This window comes from Pelophylax lessonae (genome assembly GCF_965119305.1).
Source record: "Pelophylax lessonae genome assembly, chromosome: 3".
Taxonomy (NCBI): Eukaryota; Metazoa; Chordata; class Amphibia; order Anura; family Ranidae; genus Pelophylax; species Pelophylax lessonae.
Genome location: NC_138770.1, coordinates 148,548,732 through 148,572,871, shown reverse-complemented (window position 1 = coordinate 148,572,871; position 24,140 = coordinate 148,548,732). Strand labels below are relative to the sequence as shown.

The 24,140-nt window shown below is 43.5% G+C and overlaps 1 protein-coding gene across 2 annotated transcripts in view; it reads right to left on the bottom strand.

Annotated features, from left to right (window-relative positions):
- Window positions 1–24,140, bottom strand: part of MBOAT2 (membrane bound glycerophospholipid O-acyltransferase 2) — a 416,068-nt gene that overhangs the window by 263,188 nt on the left and 128,740 nt on the right. The gene's annotated exons all lie outside the window — the stretch shown is intronic.

Below are 24,140 nucleotides of genomic sequence, written 5' to 3'. Positions count from 1 at the left end.
GGGGGGGGGTACTAGGAGGGTGATTTGGGGGTTCCAGACCCTTGATGGGCACTGATTAGGCTGCACTGATAACGCTATTAAATATTTATTTTTGTAACTTCTGCATTAATGCAAAAACATTTAACAGTGTCATTTTATGAGATAATTTATGAGGGCGTGTTTAGGGGCGGAATTAGGGGCGGGGCAGGGTAGGAGTTGGGTGGGGCAACTGGTGGCGAGTAACCCTTAAGGCCTGGCTAGTAGCTCAGGACTTTAAATTTTGAGCCCTGATATATTATATAATAAAATTATATTATTGATTCGATTATAATTCATGCGTTTGTGTTTCAAATTTATCACATCTGGGATGTCTACTAGACTCTTGTTTTGGTCAGGTTTAAGTCAGTAATTACTAAGAATTGTAGGCCTATAATACATAACGCCAAATTTCCATGAAAAAAATTGTACCGCTTTTGGTATGCAATTCCTGACAGAATCATACCGCCAGGGAGGTTAAAGTGCATAATTGCTTTGCTAGCAGGTGGGTGCATAGTTGATATACTTAAACCCATGTAAGAGAACACTAATTTTTTTAACTGTGAGTTGGGATGAGCAGATACTGTTTGAGATCTGTGTTCACTGCTACAATGGGATTGCGGACAAGGCAACTAATGTGGGAAGTCACCAGACCCTTTGTAACCATAATTCACTGCGTGGCCAGGCCAGCTGGCTTAGAAGGGCTGATAAGGGGGCTTTTGGAAATCTATCATATTTATATATGATATATTTCATATATATAACACTAGAAAAAGGTCAGACCACAACAGCCATACTGATAATGTGCTTTAGCTGTGATAAAGAAAGGATAAGGAGTGCTGCTGATAAAGTGCAAGTAGTACAAGCTCTTAGTGAAGGGCATGTAGGCCCCTGGCAAGTTTGTTATGCAGATGTAAGCCACTATTGAATGTCCTGTAGGCAACAACATGACGTTTGGTGTATAATTTAGAATTTGGAAGTGAGGGGAGGGTAGGGTTTCAACCTTTTTTCATTCTTTGTTACATCTCAATGATGCTGATGTCCTGCAGCCTCTTTATAGATTGACTCTGTCCACTCCCACTACAGTGATAACTGGCTGCATGTGTTTTTAACAAGGCATATTTCCTAATTGTTACTGGTTGAAATAGTTTTTTCACAAGCATTTTTTTTTTTCCAAGTGGATCATCCATGAAAATTGGAGGCCCACTTTATTGAAAGCTCCTAAAGTCAGATTGCCCCCTAAGGTCATTTAAAATTAGGCTGTTGCTAAAAAATTTATATATTTAGCCTGGGCATATTCTTGTGGGATTTCGAGCACAAAGCTGATCTGTTCCAGGAGGCAGCAGCCAGGCACACAGATTTCAACCACTCCTCTCGGAGGCCAGGGCTGAACTATATATGTAGCACTGACCCCCGAAAGGGCTGCTGGTTTGATCTGTACCCTCTCTCTGTGATACTCCTACTTCTTTGGCTCTGGCCCCACTCTTCCTGTATTGACTTGTCCCTTCCCAAAGGGCCCTTACTCCTTCTGGAGTAAGTTGAGTCCAGTCTTCTGAGGGATTTCGGGGGTCATGTGGCCTTCTTGACAAAGCATCCGCATCTCGGTTACCAACCCCTGGTCTGTACTTCAGGCTGAAGGTAAATGCTGAGAGAGCAGCTAACCACCTTTGACCGGTGGCGTCCAGCTTCGCAGTGGTGAGCAGATATCTGAGGGGGTTGTTGTCCGTTTTAACCACGAATTCAGCACCGTAAAGGTAGTCCTTCAACTTGTCTACCACTGCCAACTTCAGAGCCAGAAATTCAAGCTTGTGAGTTGGATAGTTTCTTTCGGCAGGAGTCAAACTTCTGCTCACATAAGCGATCGGCCGCAGATGCCCTTCATGCTCTTGATAGGGAGCACTCCTCCCAGTCCTTCACGGCTGGCATCCACATGCAACTCGTATGGTTTGGCAGGGTCTGCATAGGCCAATACCGGGGCAGTGGTAAGGCTCCACTTCAATTGTCTGAAATCCTCCTCGGATTCTGGAGTCCACTGGTCCTGGATGGACTCTTTCTTCCTTCTGGACCCTTCTTTTGGCTTCCTTGACTGCTCTGGGCTTACACAAACTTCTTCCCGTTTCTTTAGGAGCTCAGTAAATGGGTGGGCTATTTTAGCGAACCCTTCCACAAACCTTCTGTAGTAAGAGCAGAAGCCTAAGAATGACCCGAGTTCAGTCACGTTGGTGGGCCTGGGCCAGGAAGTGACAGCTTCTAACTTTTTGGGATCAGTTGCCACTCCCTCTTCAGACACAATGTGTCCCAGGTAATTCAATGAGGGCTGGTAGAACTGGCATTTTTCCATAGAGAGCTTTAGACCTTCATCATGAAGTCTCTTCAGGACCTTCTCCAGGCGTTCTTTGTGCTCTTCCAATGTTCCTTCAAACATTATGACGTCATCCAGGTAAACTAGTACTTCAAGAAGTTTCATGTCACTGTAACGCTCCTGCGTTTTACGTATGATGTGGATTTTCAGCTGCAGAAATATTCCACTTCAGTAGTCATGTAGAGAAACGCTGAGACACCAATCCCAACTCTCAATGACTCATGTGTGGATGATCTCAATTCAGCAAGTAAATACACACACTCAATAAGATGTTTCCTAGAGTGACTTATGTATATAGTAACACAGTGATGATAGGCTGAAGAGACAGGTTGGGTAGAGATGGTAGATGACAGACACTTGAAAGGAAATGTTCTTGAAAGTAAGATAGTAGCAGATGGGATGCAGATAGGTTTAGCAATCATGTATGGTAGCAGATGACAGAGTAGCAGGTGGACATACAAGAGAGATCAACCCAGTGCAAGAACAGGTGGTAGAAGGCTCAAGAGCTAGCAATCTTAGATAATGCAGATGTAGTAATAGTCCTTAGTATGCAGAGCTAGATAGTGTAAGCTTTAGTACAAAGGTTATAGAGGTTTCCCCTGTGGGGTACTTTCACTAATAGCAATGTAGCAGAGGAGAGGTTCGGCAAGAGCGGATGATTCGGTAGCGGGATACAGGGATCAGCGCAGCGTGGTTCCGACAGCGAGGTACGCTTGCAAGCATGAGAGCTTCAAGACAGGTTAGCATCAAGGCACAAAGCAGTTTGAACGAACACATGTGAGTGAGAGCCGGCGATCTAAATAGCCATCCAGTCCGGCGCTCAGTGATGACAGCATCAGTCTTAAAGGTGTATGCGCACCTTACCAAAAGAGAATGGTGGGGCGCATACACTTATGAAAGAGTAGTTAGGGTACCCAAAGGTACCAGAACATTACAGTCACCCACTGTCTTTTCCATCAACCTCTGGAAAGTTGCTGGGGCCCCAGACAGGCCTTGCGGCATCCGGTTGAATTCAAAGAATCCCACCGGGGTGATAAAAGCGGTCTTCTCTTTGTCTTCAGGGCACATGTGGATCTGATAATACCCACTCTTTAAGTCCAGCACACTGAACCATTTCGCTCCCGCTAGGCTCTGCAGATCATCCTCTATCCGAGGTGTGGTGTACTGGTCAGGAATGGTCCTCCGGTTCAGGGTCCTGTAATCGATACATAGGCGTAGGGACCCGTTCTTCTTCCTGACCACCACTATAGGGGAGGCATAAGGACTCCTGGACTCCCGGATAATGCCCGTCCTCTTGAGTTCGGCCAGTTGCTCTCTCAAATCTTCCAGATCTCCCAATGGGATTTGCCTAACCCTTTCACGAAACGGCTTGTCTTCCTCCAGTCGAATTTGGTGGGTGGCACTCTTTGCCAACCCCACATCAAATTCATTTTTTGAGAAGGCTGCCCTCCATTTCAGAAGTTGAGCTTTAGCTCTTTCTCTCCATGCAGGGGTAAGAAGCGTATTTTTCGGGCAGAATTCTTTTACAGGGATTTCTGCTGCTGGTCCTTCCGTCAAACCACATGCTGCGACTGGAGTTGCTGGGCTGACCTGTCCTAACAATAGTCTGGCTGGCACCCTCACTGGCACAGCTGCCGCGTTGCGGACACTGACTGGAACTTTGCCGTGAGTCCTCTTCAATACTCTGGTGGGCAACACTTTAGGGATAAGCTCTAACCCCTTTTTTTCTTCCTGGCTTGTATTTTCAAGGACAATGAAAGGACCTGTTTTTTTCCAGCTTAACTTGACAGAGGCTCTCAGGCAGATTACTTCACCCGGCTGGACTAACCTCTTTTCCCTATTCAGGAGCCAGATTTTTCCCACTCCCTCTTCAGGAGCCTCTTCCTCTTGTCTAAGGTCTCGGTATGTCTGGGCCAACATTGGATGTATTTTAGTGGGGAGGGTCCCCTTCTGCAGCACAAGCGGTGCAAGTAGCCTCCTCACTAAGTCAGTGTTCTTCCCAATGATGAGGGAATTTTTGTCAGCCCCTGGGGGACGAGAGCACACTATGGCCAAGGTGTCAAAAGTCTCAGCCTCTCCTGATGTACTTGGGTCGAAAGCGAGTCTGACCGGCAGGTAACCATCATATGGGAAGTGCCTAATCCCCATATCTCTAGTTCCTCCAATTTCTGTAACGGCAGGTGCTTGAGATGTCTGTCATAGAAATCCCTGTAGAGCAAGGTTACTTGGGCTCCAGTGTCCAGCAGGGCTTTCGTATAAATCCCCTCTACTTGGATGGGGACAATTGGGGAGGGTCCCACTAGCTTGGGGGGAAATTTACTGATTGCAGTACCTTTAGCCTGCTTGGTGGCTTGTACCTTCGCCTTTGGTTTTGGGGGTCTCTCACTTTTCCGTCCTGGCTTGTTGGTGATCCCAGCAGCCAGGGGCATATGAGTCGTTGTGGAGTTAGCTATTACAACCGGGCGCCCAGTTGACTCCTTCACTGGGGCTCTCTGAAGTTTCCCCCCGGCTGTTTGGATTTTGTCTCAGTTACTGGGCTTGGGCATTTGAAGCAGACTCTCTGTGTTTGTTTCATAGGGCGGTTAATGGTAGGAGTCTCCGGAGCCTTGACTTCTTCTGTCTGGGGTTTCACCAGACGAGTCATCAGCATGGTCATCATCTCCAGTATTTCTTTCTGGGTCTGGAACAGCTTCTCCAGTCCATTCTGACTTACGGGTAGGTTGTGAACAGGTGAAAGCCATGATCCCTGTTCAACGCTTGTTGCCAGTACATTCAGTTCCTGAGTGTCTGAGGGGACACCTATCTGCTGTATTTTAGCACTTGTGGTGCTAGAAGCTTGAAGTTTCCTCTTTTTTTGGTCTCTCTCAATCTCCATCTTATCTGCTTCATTCACTTTCTTAATGAGGACCTCATCCGGAGTTGAGGGATCTTCCAAATACTGCTTCAATTGTAGCTTGAAATAGTCACTCCTCAATCCTGTAGTCACAGATCTCCGGAATTTCCTCTTAACTAGCTCGGCTCCAAAATGCTCTCCGCTTCTTTCTTCCCTTGATGCGAACAGCAGGCGGTCCTTGAGCTCAATGGCCCGAAATAGGAAGTTCTGAGGAGTCTCTCTACTATCCTGTGTCATATCAGACAATGAAACAGCTCAGTGGCATCTTCCTCCTCATAATAGCTTTTCAGTATCCTCTTGAGCTGGTTCAAGGTCAATCCACTTTTCCTCTCCAACATACCCCTGACACTTGAACCTGGGCTGATGGCATGGATTACAGCCTCTCTAATTTCAGATTCCAGATATCCTTTCTGTAGCCCCAATTCTATTTGGTGTAGGAGGCTGGTGTAGGACAGTTTGTCCTTCTGCCCCTTTTCTCCTATCTGGCCATCAATGTGGAAATCCTTCCGGATGGTTACTTCCTGCAAGCGGCCCTGGGTGCGTTTCTTCAGCACCTTCCCAGGGTTGGGTGTTATCTGGCTATCTCTCTGGTCCTCCAAACCGACACGTAACCCATTAATACGTTCAGCTATAATACTGGAGGTCTCTTGAAACTTCTCCTGTATGTCACGGTACTGTCGTTTCAGATCAGCCAGCTGTCATTCTGCCAGTGATTTAGCAGCAGCCACTGCTTTCCAGTCTAAAGGTTCTAACTGCTTCTGACTGGGAGAGTGTCCTTCATGCTTGCTGGGATGTGTCAAGTGAAACTGTCTTTTCAGACAATTTTCCACTGGCACCGTGGAAATTTTCAGGGACATCCCGTCCCCACTCTATCAGTGCATAGGTGCAGTCAGTCCCAGGATCTGGTTTCACTGCGACCACGTAAGCCTTTCTGTCCGGGGACAATGTTTGTACCACCTCTTTAATTTGTTTCTTTCCCCAGTCACTCCCTGGAAATTCAATGGCCACGCTTGCTTCTGAGCGTGTCCCCTCTGCTTCACACTACTGGACTACTTTGATGGGGTCCATGGTAGCCTGAAGGGGGGTGGGCTTTCTTGTAGAGTGAAAGGATCCCGGACGAGCCCCCACGTGTAGCACTGACCCCTGAAAGGGCTGCTGGTTTGATCTGGGCCTGCACTCTACCAATAAACCCCACTAACTTGGCTCAATCCCCTTGGCACAGCTGTGATGCAATGCAATACAATACAATGTAAGATAGTACAAACACCTGTATTGTCACTCCAGGATAATACAACAACACAATGGATTTCAATATAAACAATTAGAAAGAAACAGTATACATATATTTATGTCTATACCTGGGAGCTCCCCCTTCTTTATAAGCTATGTGTGAGATCTCACTTTTTGGAGTACTTAGTCCTGGATCTTCTTTTCTTCGCTAGCTAAAGTGGCTCCTTGTGATTTGTAATCCACAATTTTGGTGAATTAAATTGAAGTGAAAATGCTTCTGGTGTAGCTGTAACAACTATTTAAACATTTCTTGAGACATCAAGGTAGATAGGCCTCAAACCTCAGTATCAGTTGCTCTGCTGCTTCGTGGAACTATAATTTCCAGTGAGGCCTGTATAGGAGTCTAACTGCATGTGAGATTTAACAAACTGTGGGCCATGACCCGCTCACACGCTGGATAGAGGCTCTGTGTGGTGACTTTTGTCCGGTGACTGAAACTTGCTTCTCCATCAGCTGGACCAATCGCTCCGTTCAGCCCCACTGGGTGGATCCCGTCCTCCAATGCTCGGATGAGTGTCTCTGCAATCTGGCCACCGTCTCCCCACAGGTCTTTTCAGGCAGGCCACACAATTCCAAGAGACCTAAAATGGCTGCTCCGGCCCCTTTTATCCCCTACCCAGCATGCCCTGCACAAGAAGGTGTTCATGGGTAGGTCACCAAACCTCCCAAAACCAACAATCACTTCCTGTCTCTTTCAGAAAAAAAAACATAGCTGCATTACCAGTATTTGGTCACTATATGGCTCCAACTACTCAAACATAGCAATGTCCATGGACGTTTCATTAAAGTATACAGACACACATCAACATAGGAGATTATCAGCGCTACATATATATAGTATCTCACAAACAGGAGTACACCCCTCACATTTTTGTAAATATTTTATTCTATCTTTTCATGTGACAACACTGAAGAAATGACACTTTCCTACAATGTAAAGTAGTGAGTGTACAGCTTGTATAACAGTGTAAATTTGCTGTCCCCTCAAAATAACTCACACATCCATTAGAAGGAAATATATATTTAATCTTTTGTTTGCGTCATTTGTTCTCAAAATTGATGTAGTTTGTATGCTGATTCACAGAAGCTTTTTATCAAATTACCTCCAGGGCATGAAGTTTATACATTTTAGGTAACAACTGATGGATAACTAAATAGAATATCTACGCCTATCCCTGATGCAGCAAAAAACAGGGGCGTAATACAATAAGGAACCATGTGCCACGTCCTAAATGTCAGAATTACAAAAAGGGGGAGAATAAATGGACTTTGAAGGCACCATAATAAAAAAACAACGCTTTATTTTAGATAAATATTAAAACCACAAAAGTATGTGTCGACCGATCAACATGGGCGAAGACCATTGATCAGAGGATACAAATGATAGGTGAATGGGGAGGACCTCACCACCTAAGACATACAATACAACAAACAATACAGGATTGCACTTGAATGATATACAAGGGAAAGGAAGGGCGCTATACGCTGCACACAGGCCGCACCACGGTGCAGGCAACGCAGAGCGTCCTGTACAATACAGTAACAGCTTCCAAAAGGAAGTAAACCAATATGTCCAATTGCTCTACATGTTTCGCCTGGTGTTCAGACTTCATCCGGAGCGGTTTGGAATATAAATTCTGTGTAGTAGGATAGAATGAGATTAGTATAATAACATGCCATCAGAAAAATAACATTGATATCGCAAGTTGAGTATGTCCAACCAATTAACACATATCGCCAAATCGAACACTAACTGGCAAGAATGTTCTCATAATTAACATCTAAAAATAGTCCAGCTGGCACAGAGGAGGGGGAGAAGATGGTATACTCCCCTCCAGTCGTGGTCAAGCTGGGTGGGCTATAGATCACTAAATCAAGGGTCTCAGGAGTAGAGGGGTCACTGTGGGGAACAAGGGAGAAAATAACAAGACAAGAAAGATCGTACAAGTCAGGTAACAATACCTACCCATAGGAAGATGTTGCTGGAGCCAACCAAAAGGCACCAGGAGGATAGTAAACCAATATTGTAATTAGTAATCACGAGGGGTGACCTGCTGAGGCAGCTGGAGGAGCACGCACTGCTTATGGCCAATTAGAAAGGTATCAGGTAATCACAATATAGAGTATGCCTGTGGTAGGGAGTAAGATGTCATAGGGCCAGTTAGGATAGCAGGTGACAGCATCAGAAAGATGTGACAAAGGGTAACTATAGCGACAAATAGCAATGTACCCAAAACACTCCCTACCAAAAGTCGACACATACTTTTGTGGTTTTAATATTTATCTAAAATAAAGCGTTGTTTTTTTATTATGGTGCCTTCAAAGTCCAACAACTGATGGATACCTAACTCTTCAAAAGTTAACACCTTAGCTTCTTTTTTCTATTAATTGGGGTAATTTCCCTTTTTCTTCAGATATAGCTTTTAGCTTAGGGTCAGTGGAGCTAATCAGGCAGTTGTGGCTGACAGTCCATTTATTTTCATAGTACCTCTCTTTATCCTTTAAAAGAAAAAACTGTAAAAAAGCTGTGTATCGAAAATACCTCACCACATGTGCACACAAATTCCCTGCCATATCCCTATACGGTATATCCAAAATAGCATTAGGTCTTTTCTTAGTAAATATATATAAAATAAATGTATTGGTTAGATCAGTAATGTCTGCAATGAGTGTTGGGTAGTCCCATATGATCCAGGTCTGATTTGTTTTAATAAAAATTAGCTTCTCGGTCACAAAACCACTAATAAAGCCCTCTCTGACCTGTGCTAAAGGGCAGGGAGTACTTATAGCTTCTATTAGGCTACCTCCAGCCAATGGTACATCCTGAACACCCAATAATCCACTGGACTGAACATTTGTAAGCAGGGCTTTTTTTCTCAGAAAATAAGTACAGGAACTCAATTACAATCCCCCCAACCCCCCCCCCCCCCACACACACACACACACCCACACCAATTTGTGGGTGTGATCAGATTTCATGAACAGAGGAAGATGCATCAAATACCAGTAGTGCATTACATACAGAGTTCGGGGGGGGGGGGGGTTACATACAGTGCCGAGTTAAGAGGTGCATTATGTACAGGGTGCAGAGTTCAGAGGTGCATTATGTACATAGTGCAGATTTCAAGGTGTGCTGCATACAAAGTGAAAAGTTCAGCTTTTTTACACAGCTGCATACCTCTGCATCCACATCTACACTTATTGATGTGCCTGTTTTTTTTACCAAGCTATTGTAAGTAGCCCTATTGTGGGGTTTAATAAAATACACCATTTCACTGCACTTAGAGGCGCTTGTTTTTACCATCTTCCACACGTCTTACTTTTTTTGTTGCTGCGTTAAGCACCCATTCAGCACAGTACACTGTAGCTCCACCTCTCTCACTTGCGGGGAAATCATCCAGTGGGGGTGTCGGCATCTGCACTGCACCCATCTCCCTTGTCCCCATCCTACACTCAGTGAGAGCTACTCAGGGGAATAAATCTGTGGGTGCGTTTGGGAGACAAGCAGTCACGTGTAAACACAGAAGCCAGACCTCTGCGTTTACAAGTTATGGTGGTGAGCGGGAAGCAGAGGGCCTGAGTCAGAGGTGGTGGAACTGAGTTCCACCAAGTTCCAGCTGAAAAAAAGACCTGCTTGTAAGAATTTTAGTAATGGACTTGCCATTCCTGCCTGTGTTTGTTTAATCAGGGTAGGGGTGGCCTAATGAGGAAAAAAAAATAATTTAAAAAGGGTAAAAAGAAGTGTAACAAAAAACACAAAACAAAATAATGATGATGGGTGGTAACATGCTTGGCATGCCTAGGCCATGAACTAGAGGAAGGGGGCTGTTTTTGCCAACTGGTATGAAAGCAGTTGAAGTGCCAAGCTCGCATATGGGCAACAAGCTTCCACTCCAGTAACACAGCTGGCATGGGAAGGATGTTACTGAAGACAGTAGGGTGGGTTTTGGATAGTGTTGTTTTGGAGTTTCAAGGCTTCACTATGGGACAGGGCTGACAGCCTATGGCCATGTGATTGTACGCTTAATTTTTGCTGCTGCTTGCCCTAAGCCTCTTGTCCATCTCACAAAAGATGTGAATGTGAGCCGCTCAGTCTTTGCAGGAACACTAATCCTGTGCCCACTGCTGTGAGTACTGGCCAGGAAGAGAGCTTGTCTATGCTCCAAATAATCGTAGCAAACATCCAAAGTGTCCCAAAAACTGCACAGCGTTTGGAGGCGTGGCCTTGCAGGGGTCCAGGCTGAGATTGCCACTCACCACTACACAGCAGGTCTGTCTTGATGTGCAGCTTTCGGGACACTTTAGATCAGGCATGTCCAACCTGCGGCCTGGGGGCCGCATGCAGCCCAGAGCCCTAGGCAATGCGGCCCACTGCCCCCTGACAATTTTTTTTTTTTTTGATGGGGAAGAAGGAAGTCGGGTCGGGGGCACGGCCACATCGGCTTCCAACTAACTGTAGGCAGAGGCTGCCTCGGAAGGGATCATCCTCTAGTTGTGTTAAATTAGTGCTTGTGGGGGGGGGCAGCAGCGCGGGAAGGGCACGGCGGCGTTATATTACTTATATACCTTAACTATAGTTTATATTTTATATGCGGCCCGAGAAAATTTCTCTTCACTCAATGTGGCCCAGAGAAGCCAAAAGTTTGGACACCTATGCTTTAGATGTTTGCTACTCTTGTCCATGTGCCTGGAGAAAACTCACATAAAAAGTCAAGGGCCAAGAGGTAATAAAATTAATCTTCCATCAAATATGGTGTCCCCACTAATTCCAATTGGGTCCCCATTCTCGGCTGACATTTTTAACCACTTCCATACAGAGCAGTTAGACCCCCTTCCTTCCCAGACCAATTTTCAGCTTTCAGCACTCTCACACTTTGAATGACAATTGCACAGTCATGCTACACTGTAACCAAACAAAAGTTTTATCATTTTTTTCACACAAATAGAGCTTTCTTTTGGTGGTATTTGATCACAACTGGGTTTTTTTTTTCTTCGTGATATAAGCAAAAATGTTGAAAAAAAAAACACTTTTTTTAGTTTCTATTATACAATTTTGCAAAAAATTAATTTTTCTTCATACATTTGGGCCAAAATTTATACTGCTACATATCTCTGGTAAAATTAACCCAAATTAGTGTATATTATTTAGTCTGTGTGAAAGTTATTGAGTCTAGAAGCTATGGTACCAATTACTGAAAATTGATCACACCAGATGTACTGATGGCCCATCTCCTTTCTTGAGGCCCTGAAATGTCAGGACAGTACAAATACCCCCCAAATGACCCCTTTTTGTAAAGTAGACAGTCCAAGGTATTTAGTAAGAGGCATGGTGAGTTTTTTGAAGTTATAATTTTTTCCCACAATTCTTGGGAAAATGAAGAAAAAAATGTTTTTTTCTTTTTTTTCCCAAAACGTTGTCAATTTATAAGCTATTTCTAACACATAGCATGTACACAGCAAAAATGACACCCCAAAATCCATTCTGCTACTCCTTCTGAGTATGGTGATAACACATGTGTGAGACTTTTACACAGCCTGGCCACAAAAAGAGACTCCACGTCCAAGTAGCACCATAAGGCATTTTAGGAGCATAAATACACATAAAACTTTCTTACTACCTATCACACTTTTCAAGGCCCTAGAGCACCAATACAATGGAAAAGTCCACAAAAATGACCCCATTTTGGAAAGCAAACACTCCAACGTATATTCTATGAGGCATTATGGGTCCTTTGAACATGTCATTTTTTTCCACAAGTTTTTGGAAAATGTGGGAAAAAAATAAAAACTTTTTTTTTTTTTTTTTACACAAATTTGTCAATTTATAGGATATTCCTAACACATAGCATGTACACAGCAAAAATGACACCCAAAATACATTCTGCCACTCCTCCTGAGTATGGCAATACCACATGTGTGAGACTTTTTCACAGCCTAGCCATATAGAGGGGGCCCAACATCCAAGGAGCATCATCATGCATCCTAGCCACTTGCCTAGGCCTATTTTTGACATTTGGTGTTTACAAGCTAAAATCAGTGGTTTTGCTAGAAAACTGCTTAGAACCCCCAAACATTATATATTTTTTTTTAGCAGAAACCCTAGAGATTAAAATGGAGATTATTGCAATATTTGTTATCACACCGTATTTGCGCAGCGGTCTTCCAAACGCAATTTTTTTGGAAAAAATTAAATTTTTAATTAAAAAATAAGAAACCAGTAAAGTTAGCCCAATTTTTTTCCATAATGTGAAAGATAATGTTACGCCGAGTAAATAGATACCCAACATGTCATGTTTCAAAATTGCACACGCTCATGGAATGGCGACAAACTTTGGTACTTAAAAATCCCCATAGGCGACAATTTAAAAATTTCTACAGGTTGCCATCTTTGAGTTACAGAGGAGGTCTAGGGCTCAAATTATTCCCCTTGCTCCAACGATCTCGGCGATACCTCACATGTGTGGTTTGAACACCGTTTACATATGTGGGCGGGGTTTCCCTATGCGTCCCTTCTGCGCGCGAGCTAACGGGGACCGGTCGCTTTAATTTTTTTTTTTTTTTTTTTTTTACTATTTATTTTATTTATTATTTTTTATTTTTACACTGTTTAACAAAAAAAAAAATGGATCATTTTTTATTTCTATTACAAGAAATGTAAACATTACTTGTAATAGAAAAAGGCACGACAGGACCTCTTTTTTGTGAGATCTGGGGTCAAAAAGTCCTCAGATCTCACAAGTACACTAAAAGATAGAAAAAAAAAAATTATTATATAAAATGAAAAAAAAAAAAAAGACCTTTAAACCGGTTGCTAGGCAACAACATTTTCCGTAGCTCCGGTCCTCCAAGACCATAGAATCAAGTGAGGGCAAGCTTGCCCTCACTCGACATCCTGTCTGTGAGGATCCGGGACGGATCGTTTTCCCCGCTGCCGGCGGGTCCGGTAAGCGGGGAAAAGGACCGGACGCGGCGGGAGGGGGGGGGGTCACCTCTTCCGCCATCCCGGAAGGGTGATCCCACGGCGAATCCGCCGCTGGGACCACCCTTATCGGAAAGCCAACCGTCCACCGTTTAAAAAAATACCAGGGTTATGACAGCTATCTGCTGCCATAACACCAGTATTTAGGTTTAAACGGAGGAAGTATATAAACCTTTTTGGACTTGGACATGGTGGCTGTATGAAGGGTGACAGGTACTCGGGTACTTTGTTAGGCAGGTGACAGGTACTCTGGTACTGATGAGCAGGTGGCAGGTACTCGGGTACTCCGATAGGCAGGTGACATGTACTCGGGTACTCTGATGGGCAGGTGACAGGCAGGTGATAGGTACTGATGAGTAGTACTGATACTGATAGGTGATACTGTACTGATGGGTACTGATGATCAGTACTGATACGTGATAGGTACTGATGAGTACTGATGAGAAGTGATGGGTACTGATGAGCAGGCGGCAAGTACTCGGGTACTTCAGGCGTCAGGTACTCTGATGAGCAGGTGGAAGGTACTCGGGTACTCTGATGGGTAGGTGACAGGTACTCGGGTACTTTGATGGGTAGGTGACAGGTACTCAGGTACTCTGATGACGGGTACTCCGTTGACAGGTACTCAAAGTACCCGAGTACCTGTCATCAGAGTACCCGAGTACCTGTCATCAGAGTACCCGAGTATCCGTCATCAGAGTACCCGAGTATCCGTCATCAGAGTACCCGCGTACCCGTCATCAGAGTACCCGCGTACCCGTCATCAGAGTACCCGCGTACCCGTCATCAGAGTACCCGAGTATCTGTCATCAGAGTACCCGAGTACCTGTCATCAGAGTACCCGTCATCAGAGTACCTGAATACCTGTCACCAGCCCATCAGAGTACCCGAATACCTGTCACCAGCCCATCAGAGTACCCGAGTACCTGTCATCAGAGTACCCGAGTACCTGTCATCAGAGTACCTGATGGGCTGGTGACAGGTACTCGGGTACTTTGATGGGCTAGTGACAGGTGCTCTTTATTGGGGGGGGGGGCAATCAGTGTGTTTAGCGTGCACTGTAATCGGTAACTAGCTGTTACCACACTCTCTTCCTCACACAGAATCAGTGTGTGAGGAGAAGAACACGGTGACAGCTAGTTACCGTGTTCTCTGTTGACATTTGTGAACAGCTGTGATTGGACACAGCCGGTCACGTGGTAAAGAGCCAATTTCATTGGCTCTTTACCTAGATCGGGGATCGACTCTGTCCGAGGGACGAGCCTCGTCCCCGATCGCTGCTCTGCGCGCCCCCGGGGGCGCGCATTGCAAAGAGAACGAGCGGCTCGTGCTGGAGCCGCTCATGTGATCGGCTGTGATTGACACAGCCGATCACATGGTAAACAGCCAATTTCTTTTGGCTGTTTACCTTGATCAGGGATGGGCTATGTCCGAGGGACGAGCCTCATCCCTGATCGCTGCGCTGCGCGCCCCCGGGGGCGCGCAATAGCAGCTAGAGCGGGCGGACGTCATATGACGGCCGCCCGGATCCGTACAACCACTATGCCGACGTCATATTACTATGACTTGGTATGGAAGTGGTTAAATATCTTAATGTGGGACTGCCCAGGCCATAAACTAATGGAAGGGGGTTTCAATAGTTCTTCACCATGCATTATTCAGCTAGCAATTCTTCCCAGATAACTTCAGCTCTCCAGAGTCTCTCCTTCCACCATAATAACAGAGGAGGCAGAGTTGGAGGAGAAAGAGGTGAAGTAGGAAGGGAGTAGGAAAAGAGGGAGGGGTTGAAGGACTGGAGTAGGGGGCTGTTTTAAGTGGTTCTTCAGATGTATACGACATACTGTATATAGCCCAATATAATACAGTATACAGTATAACCCAGAATAATTAAAATATATTTTTTTTAAATGATGAATTAAATATGTAGTAAAGCTACTGGTTGTGCCTGAAAAAAGTCCCAGTGTCCTTTTCTTTTTTATTGGTAATCATTGAAGACTTAAAGCGGAGTTCCAGCCATTTACTCACCTGTCCAACGGTCCCTCGGCGCCGGCATCACTGCTGTGGGCACCCGGCTGTTACAGTTTGTGGCTTCACAGCCGGGTACCCACTGCGCATGCGCGAGTCGCGCTGCGCGCCATGACTGGCCGGCAATCTTCTGGGATCCTCTGACGTGTCCCAGAAGATTGCAGGGAGGGAGGGGGAGAGGAGAACTTCCGCTCAGGGCGCCGCGGCGCTCCGAGCGGAAGTGGGAGCGGGTACCTGTCAAAACTAGGTACCCGCTCCCCCCCCCCAAAAAATGACATGCCAAATGTGGCATGTCAGGGGCTCAGGACTCCCTAAAGCGGAAGTTCCACTTTTGGGTGGAACTCCGCTTTAAGGATTTGGTACAATCACATTGAAGGCTAGTCACCTATGTAGGTTTTATACTGCCCCATGTCAGACTCTCTGTATACGCTTTGGTTTGCGCAAAAGTTATTGCGTTTACTAACAAAGGGAAAGATTTCTGTCATTTTTGGTGTTTTTTTTTTTAACGCGTAATGGCGGCGATCTGCGATTTTTTTTGTGGGACTGCGACATTGCGGCGGACAGATCGGACCCTTGACTGACATTTTTGACACTTTTGGGGGTACCAGTGACATTACTGCAGTAATCAGTGCTATATATATGCACTGTTACTGTAAAAATGACACTGGCAGGGAAGGGGTTAATTTTATTGGAGAGGGAGGGGTTAATGTATGCCTGGTGCTTACTGACGTGTAGGGGTGGAGGTGACTGAGTGAGTCATGGACAGATCGGATGTCCAGCTATGCTGAACAGTCCGATCTGTCACTCCCTGTCACTATGGAGATCCGTCCGCTTGTGTTTACACAGGCGGGCGGATCTCCACACTAGATCCCCGGCGATCGGGGCAGAGCAGCGGCGATCGCCGCTGCTCCTCCCCTGGCCCGACTCCCGCTGTGAATGAAAACAGCGGGAGCGAGCCTCCGGCGGCGCGCAAGCGCCGCCCAGAAGGGGGAGTGTCTGACGACGTTAATACTACGTCGTCAGACGATAACGAGCCACTCTGCCACAGTAGTATTACTGTGAGCAGACGTAAAGTGGTTAACATGTCTACAAAATAAACACATAGGCAAATTTTGTACTGAAGCTCACATGCCTTGTAATTTACATTCACTAAATAAGTAGAAACTAATGATGTCAAAACAATTTGGCTGATCAAGGGAGAATTCCAAGCCAATGAATTCTCCTACTTTTCCTCTAATTAGTGCAATCATGGAAAAACAGTTTCTGGGATTGTAAGAATTCACTAGCCTTTCACCTCTAAGGGCAGTCAAAGCAATTGAATCTCAATTAATAAAATCTCAACAGGGTAAAAGAAGTAATGAAATCTGGAACGGGGTAAAACAGGTTGACCATTACATTAATAATACTAGTAAAGTGTTCTTTAAAGTGTATCTAAACCAGGAAAGAAAAATGTTATATATTGAATTTTACCAGTCCTTTCAAGAGATTCTGCCAGTAACACACTTCCAGTCCTAAAATGACAACACTTACTAGTCTTTCTGTATTAGGCCAACAGAAAGAGGTTAGAACTTTGGAACACCACCCTCTCCTATAAACCATACCATAGAAGGGTGTGGTTATGTAGTCCTCAGAGTAGTAATTTATAACCATTACCCTATCCAGAGAGCACAGGAAGTTATCAGCTCACAGGATTTTCCGTAAGATCAAAAAGGTATTTTGTAAATTTTTAAAAAAGAACAAAATATTTTTAATGGTATATTTAACAGACCAAAAGGTACCAAATAATATAATTTCATTGTTATGAAATACCCTTTAATAGGTTTGTTTTGCCAATTTTTTTTTTCATTTTGAATAGGGTTTGGGTTTTGGTTGACTGGCTTCTGATTGCATTAGAGCAGTTTTGCAATGCCAAACAAGTCTAAATAAACTTTATTTTGGTTTTCTGACTGACCTGAAAATGGTTAGCTGAGACCTGATTGGTTCTTACAGGTGCCTATATTTTGTGCATCACCACTGCACTTTGTACCTACTTACTGAATAAAACCATATTTAATTTAGCAAAATTGAAAAAACAGGTTTTTCAGCATTGGTTTTACCAATTAAAGCTACAGTATGGATCAGGTAGATAGGTAAGTCAGAAATAGATTATTGTAATGTGAGGATTTAATATAGGTTAAAATTATTGTAACTGAGTAAAAAACATATATCATTATAAAGTAATGGCATAAAGGTGAATGTAGACCGTATTATGTATTTGGAATGAAACAATGACTCAATATTATCTCATTGCAGTGCAAGGCTAAGGCTTCTTCTCATTCACTGTATCCCAGCATAGCAATTCATCAATCCAATAATGATAATTAGCAAGCAATAAAATATAGATGCATTGTAGTAATTGCTTATTTCCAATTTTCACGGAACACCTAGCTGAAAGTAAAACCATTTAAACTCGAACGAATGCACAGGCAGAGTGCAATCAGTTGGGGACAGAAACACGAGAGATCAAAAAAAAAATGGGATGACAGAAATAAATAAATAAATCAGGTCTGGAATGGCTGCCTAATACCTGGGGCATTTTTGCAGACTAAAACATCTGCTGAGTGTTTGCAGGTTGGTCTTCAACCAGCCCTGGCTCTGTAAATCAGCAGTGTCTGCTTTTACATTGTTAACCCAGCATCATTCAACCCACTTTCTGTGAGCCCGGGGTGTCAAGGACACGCCTGCTAGAAACATGTCATTACACCAGCCTGGGATCACAGTACTGCTTCATGGAATGGCGCTTACAATGATTTAGGATTGGCCACTGCTATCACTGGAAAAGAAAAAGGGACCTGTGAAGTCATGTGACCAGCTAGAAGACTTCTAAATTTAGGGTGCGTATAAAGGGATTTTTAAAACATAAATAGGTGTGAGGACTTGAGAACAGGGTGGGGTGGGCAGAAAATCTAAAGTTAGGCTTTGAGATAAAGGCCAACATTGTGAAAATTTAAAAATTACACCTTGCAGTGGGGCTTTGCAAGAATTGATTGCTTAGTTTGTCTAGCGAAGAGGAGAAACAGTTTTACTCACCTGCTCTTCCCCTCCCACAGCAAATAGCACTCCTCCATGCTCCAGCATGGACTGTCCCTCTTCATTAACATGTCCAATGCAGGGCTATGAATCCCACTTTTGTCTTGATGAGGTCATAAATCTAGAGCACTAGAGCACGGGGGGGGGGGGGAGAGGCTGTGGGGACCAGTCTAGCTGTGGGGAGGGAGGAGCAGAGGATCAGGTGAGTAAACCTTTTTGTTCCCCTAGACCTAAACAAACAATTAACCCTTGCAGTGAAGCAAAGACCCGATGCAAGGGATAATTTTATAGCTGCCTGGAGTTGGGCTTTGGGAGATCTTTTACTGAGTGGGTAGATACACATCTTGTACCTGTGTTTGTGCATATTTTCTTAAAAATCACAGCAAAATATCAAGAAAAAAGTGGCAAAGAAATACAATCATAATCTTATTCATTAATCATAACCTTCACACACCTCATCTGATGCCCCCCTATCTACCAGTTTACTTACTACCTATATTTCTGACCTCATACCAAATTCCCCCCACTATCCAATTTCTCTACTCATCCACTCACCTACCCACGTCCTCCTCACTCATAACCCCATGCGATACATTGCTCCAGGATGTCTCTCGGGCAATGTGGTTATCAGCAAGTTATCATTATACGAATCACCTCTTCTGGTTTAAACAGAAGAACAAAAAAAAAAAACTATGCATAACCAAAATTTAAAAATAAATGACCATTAAAGGCATGGCATAAAAAGGTAGATGTTATAGGTGATGAGTAGTTCTGACTGTTGTCAAAACATCTATGGCGTGCTGAGGGCCGAAATAAATTCTACCCCCCACTCCCAGTTAAAGTAACTGGAAGCTTAAAATTTATACCATGAAAAGGATAATTTCTTTTTCTTTAACATGAATTATTCCTTTTCTAAAAAAAAATTGTACCAAATATGGACAGTCTAAGACCCAAAATAACTGGAAGTAAATTAGTTAGCCTAATGGACATGGACAGTGTGGCCAATAGATAGGCATGTAGGCAGCAATATAAATATGTAAGCAGTTAGATAATAGACAGACATACAGAGAGGCAAGCAGTGAAATAGCCATCCAGGTAGGCAAAGTAGACTAATACTTAAAATACAGGTAGACATGAAGATAGGTACATATTAGGTAGATCTACCTGTAAGGAAGGTTGGTAGGAAAACAAGCAAATGGCAATGAGATACGGTAGGTTAATAAATAGTTGCTAAAACAGGGGAAGAGACAAGAAACCACACAAATGGGCAGATACAGAGCCAGGCAGGCAGTGACATATAAAGGTGCAGTAAGCCTGCAAACATACAGAGATACAACTGTGTGGGCAATAAGACAATTCGATCCGCAGTAAGAGAGAGGTACGCAGGAAGACGTACAAGCGTTCAGATAGAGCAACAGGTAGGTCGACAGATTGACAGGTTAAAGGGCAGACAAAATGATAGATAGGTAAAAGACAAGTAACATATTTTAGATGGTTGGACAGACATACAGGGAGAAAGCACGAGATACATCTGCTTATACACTCTGTACACATATAATATATAGTTACACACATTCTTAAGCTATGCTTACAAAACACATATTTTGTATGTAAAATACATCTGAATATCATTTTGCTAAGTTAGCAATGAATTCCGGATGTAATCTAAAAATGACAAATGGAGCAGCAGCATAATGAGTTTTTTAACACCTTCTCAGGAGCCAAGACCTGTAGCAAGCGGGTGAAAAGTTCACTTGGCTGTAGGTAGGAGTTCACTAACAAGGTGAAATAATGGAGTTCACTGATCCTCAATGGACCTTGTCATGCTGCTTAATGAAGTGTAGGGTATGAGATATTCACTCTGGAACATTAACCTACATGAGTACTTACTGCCAGCAGCAAGGATTGAATAATCCTCTTAGATTTGACAATAGCTCCTCTTACAAAAACCACTGAGCCTTAGTGATTTAAAAAAAAAAAACAAACAAATTTAAGGCTAAAATAAGTAAACTCCAGAGCCTCTAAAAAAGGAGCACAATATACTTTATGTGAGCTGCACTGCCAACAGTATACTAACACAGGGGCTGATTAATTTAAATTTTACCCAGAAAAATTCCAATGCTACAGCTGTACCATTATACAATCAATGGAAGTTTGTTGAAATACTATGCAATAAATAAATAAAAACTTGCCCATGAAACCACTTTTTGGGGGGATTCTGTTGTTAAATGGTTCAATATGCAGAATTTGTATAAATATATACTTGGATACTTTGAGTGTATAGTATTTAAACATTTGTTATTGCCTGTATAATGGTGCAACAGCGTAAAGCTTCTACAGTATACAAAGCCAGTGACGTATAGCTACCCTTTTCTACTACAGAATTCCCTTTACCCTGCTATTTAGTTTTCTTGTTTAGCACCCTCCTAGGCAGGCTGCTAGGTAAGTTTAGCGTTTAGCTTAATCCGTAGTTACAGAAGGTAGCGTTGATTGCTTTGGCCTGTTTGTGGTTTTCCAGGTGGAAAGATTGATTATTTTCCACTGTTTCTGTTTAGAAACTTCCAGAGTTTAGGGATGGAAAGGAAAACCTCTTACCTTAATATTTACTACCCTCTGGTCAATCCCTGTGGAAGTATGCCCACTAGGTGGTCAGAGAGGGGGTAAATAAACTGAAACCTCTGCAGACTTGTTCTTCCCCTGGAGGAAGGGGGACCATGTGTTTTAGGAGGATGCTAAGCCCTGCAGCCCTCCTGACTGACTTCTGGACTACTCCCTTCCCTTGTTCAAGCCCATGTGGAGTGGAGTCCAATCTTCTGAGCTGCAGTTTATCTATGGAACTCAGCTGTGGATGTTAAAAATTGCTCCAGTATACCTAGTGTGCTATCCACCGTGTGGTCGTTTGGATGCAACTTTTGTTTTAATCATGTATTGCCAGTTGGATTGTATACTGTCAACATTATATTTAATTATGTATGACATGCATTAATATGAATTCATTACAAATCAGCTTGTTACCATTTTATCCACTTTTGGTATGCAATATTTATTAATTTATTAAAACAACAATATTGGAAACTAGTTATTCATTGGTCGTATGTGGTGTGCCTCATTCAAAGTCTCAGGACAAATAAATCGATTGTATGGCTATCTAATGGAGGGGTGCCTCTGTTAATTCTATGCCTAATATTCTCCTGGTCCACAGCTGGGAGTGAAAGACTGTGTTGCTATCACCAAGAGAAGGTGTCCTATGTAGTGTCCTGTGCTTGGATATTTTAGAGTATCCCATACCCCATTGTCCTCCCCAATTAGAAGCTTTTTAACAATAAATAAATGAATAAAAAAGACATCGTCTAAACCAGTGATGGCAAACCTTGGCACCCTAGAGGTTTTTTTGCAAGTACATTTTCAATGATGCTCATTCCCTCTGCAGTTTAGTAGAGCATCTTGGAAAATGTAGTTCCAAAACATCTGGAGTGCCAAGGTTCGCCATCACAGCCCTATACTGATTATTGAACCAGAGTGAGTGCCTTTCTTCACAGTCTGCACTTACTGCAGAGAACATCTGTGGCCAGTGTATGCCAATGCACCGCATGATGACTTCACTACTGCATAGAGGCGATTCCTAATCTAGACACAGTCCTAAGCAAAGTCCTTCTCACTGCAATTATGCAGGTCTAAATTAACAATGATATTCAGTAACAATAGAAATTATACCACTTAATGAATAGGAAGACTGAATGAAAATGAAAATAAGGAAAACGACAAGCTCATGTCATATTGTGTGTAAAGAAAAGTAGATCTATATTCACCTCAATTATCTGTTACAGTTACCTAACTCCTGTGGTTCAGCACTGGATGTGATGGGGCAGCAATGTTTTCTTCTCTTAAGCAACAGTTTCCAGTGTACCTGCAGTCCCCACTGCATTCACAGTCCAAGCATCTGCCATGCCATCACTGCACCTACTGTCTATGCTGCATCCACAGTCTGTTGTGGCATCCCTGCACCCACAGCCCCAAGCCTCCACTGCACTCGTCTCAAGCCGCAGCTTTTAGCTATGTACTGTATTTGCCACATGTCCTTCTCCCACTCCAGTTCCTTATTACCCGACAACTACCTTACTCTGTGGCTGCAAGCATCTGTTGAGTGATCTGGGGGTAGCTAGTAGCGATGCCCAAATCCCTATGATGGGATCCCTTGCAGAGCACTACCTACCTCCTAGATTCCACTCTCAGAGCCAGCAGCTACACAGGGTAGCAGGGTGCAACAGCCCAAGCAGGTCGGTCCTGCACTTTTATTCCGTAAGACAGTAAACAAACACAGTTTAATGTATTATGGCTTTGTATAGCAAGTCAAACAAACAAATATCTGCTCCTCTGAGTCACTAACTAAACTTATATATATTTTTCAGACCCATTAAGGGACAAACAAGTTGACCCTTAATGGGTTTCCCAACACAAAACAGGCAGCGCTTGTACCTTTTCAGAGTTATATCAGCAGTTTTCACCCAGCAACATACTCTCACAGTAGAGGGAGAACCCTGAGCATCAGTCATCTCACATACTGTATATAAAAGCTTGTGGACAGCTGAGACTAATAATGAAGACCCCTTGACCCCATAGGGTAAGGGACCCTTAACTGATGGGAGCATGGCTAGGATTTGGGCGTGGTAACAAGCAATATGTAAAGTGGTTAAAGAGGATTGGCTAAATGACATAAAGATACATAAGGTACAGGGGTGGGGTCTGAGCTCCTTTAAAAGTCATTTCTGAGGTAGAATCTGTGCCTTTTAGAAACTGCGACTGGAAAAGTTTCCCACCCTCCTACCCTATATGTGGTCTGTCACAGCTTTATTAGCTTTTTTTTAACCTTGCCAGCAAAAAAAAGTGCCGTAATGGCATATGCCTTTGATTAGAAGTTGGAATTAGTATAATGTCGGTCCTGCACTTCTGGTAAGGACAGGCTCTTTAGACTTGGGTAACCGATTGTGAAAATATGCTCACAGTACAACTGACTGGCACTAGTTGGAAAATTGTCTGTATTTAAAATATTTAAATAAAGCTGTGGTCTTGCCTTTCCAACTAAATTATTCTACGTTTGGTTTATTTTATGTGGGCAAGGTTTACTTAATCAGTTGGGATTCAAGCCTATGCCTCAGCAGTCATGAGGTCTGGCTACCAAGTAAGATGTGGACCTAGGAATGGAGGTTTTACTCACCCAAAGCTTTACAAAAAGCCTCTGGGATTCAAGAACTTAACTTATTAAGACCTAAGAAAACAAAGCATTTGTTTCATTTATAACATGTGTAGATGAAACATGTAAACCCTCAATCCTGCCAGATAGTGCCTCACACTTGACCCTCAAATATGAGTATGTGGAAACAAAATCAAAATAAAGGAGCTTTTCCTTGAGTAAAAGCCTTCAGTAAAACAGGAAATCATTTTAAAAGCAACAGCCAGACAGTCTTGCTTGGTGCGTTTCGTCTGTTGGACAGTTTAAGAGCCTCTCT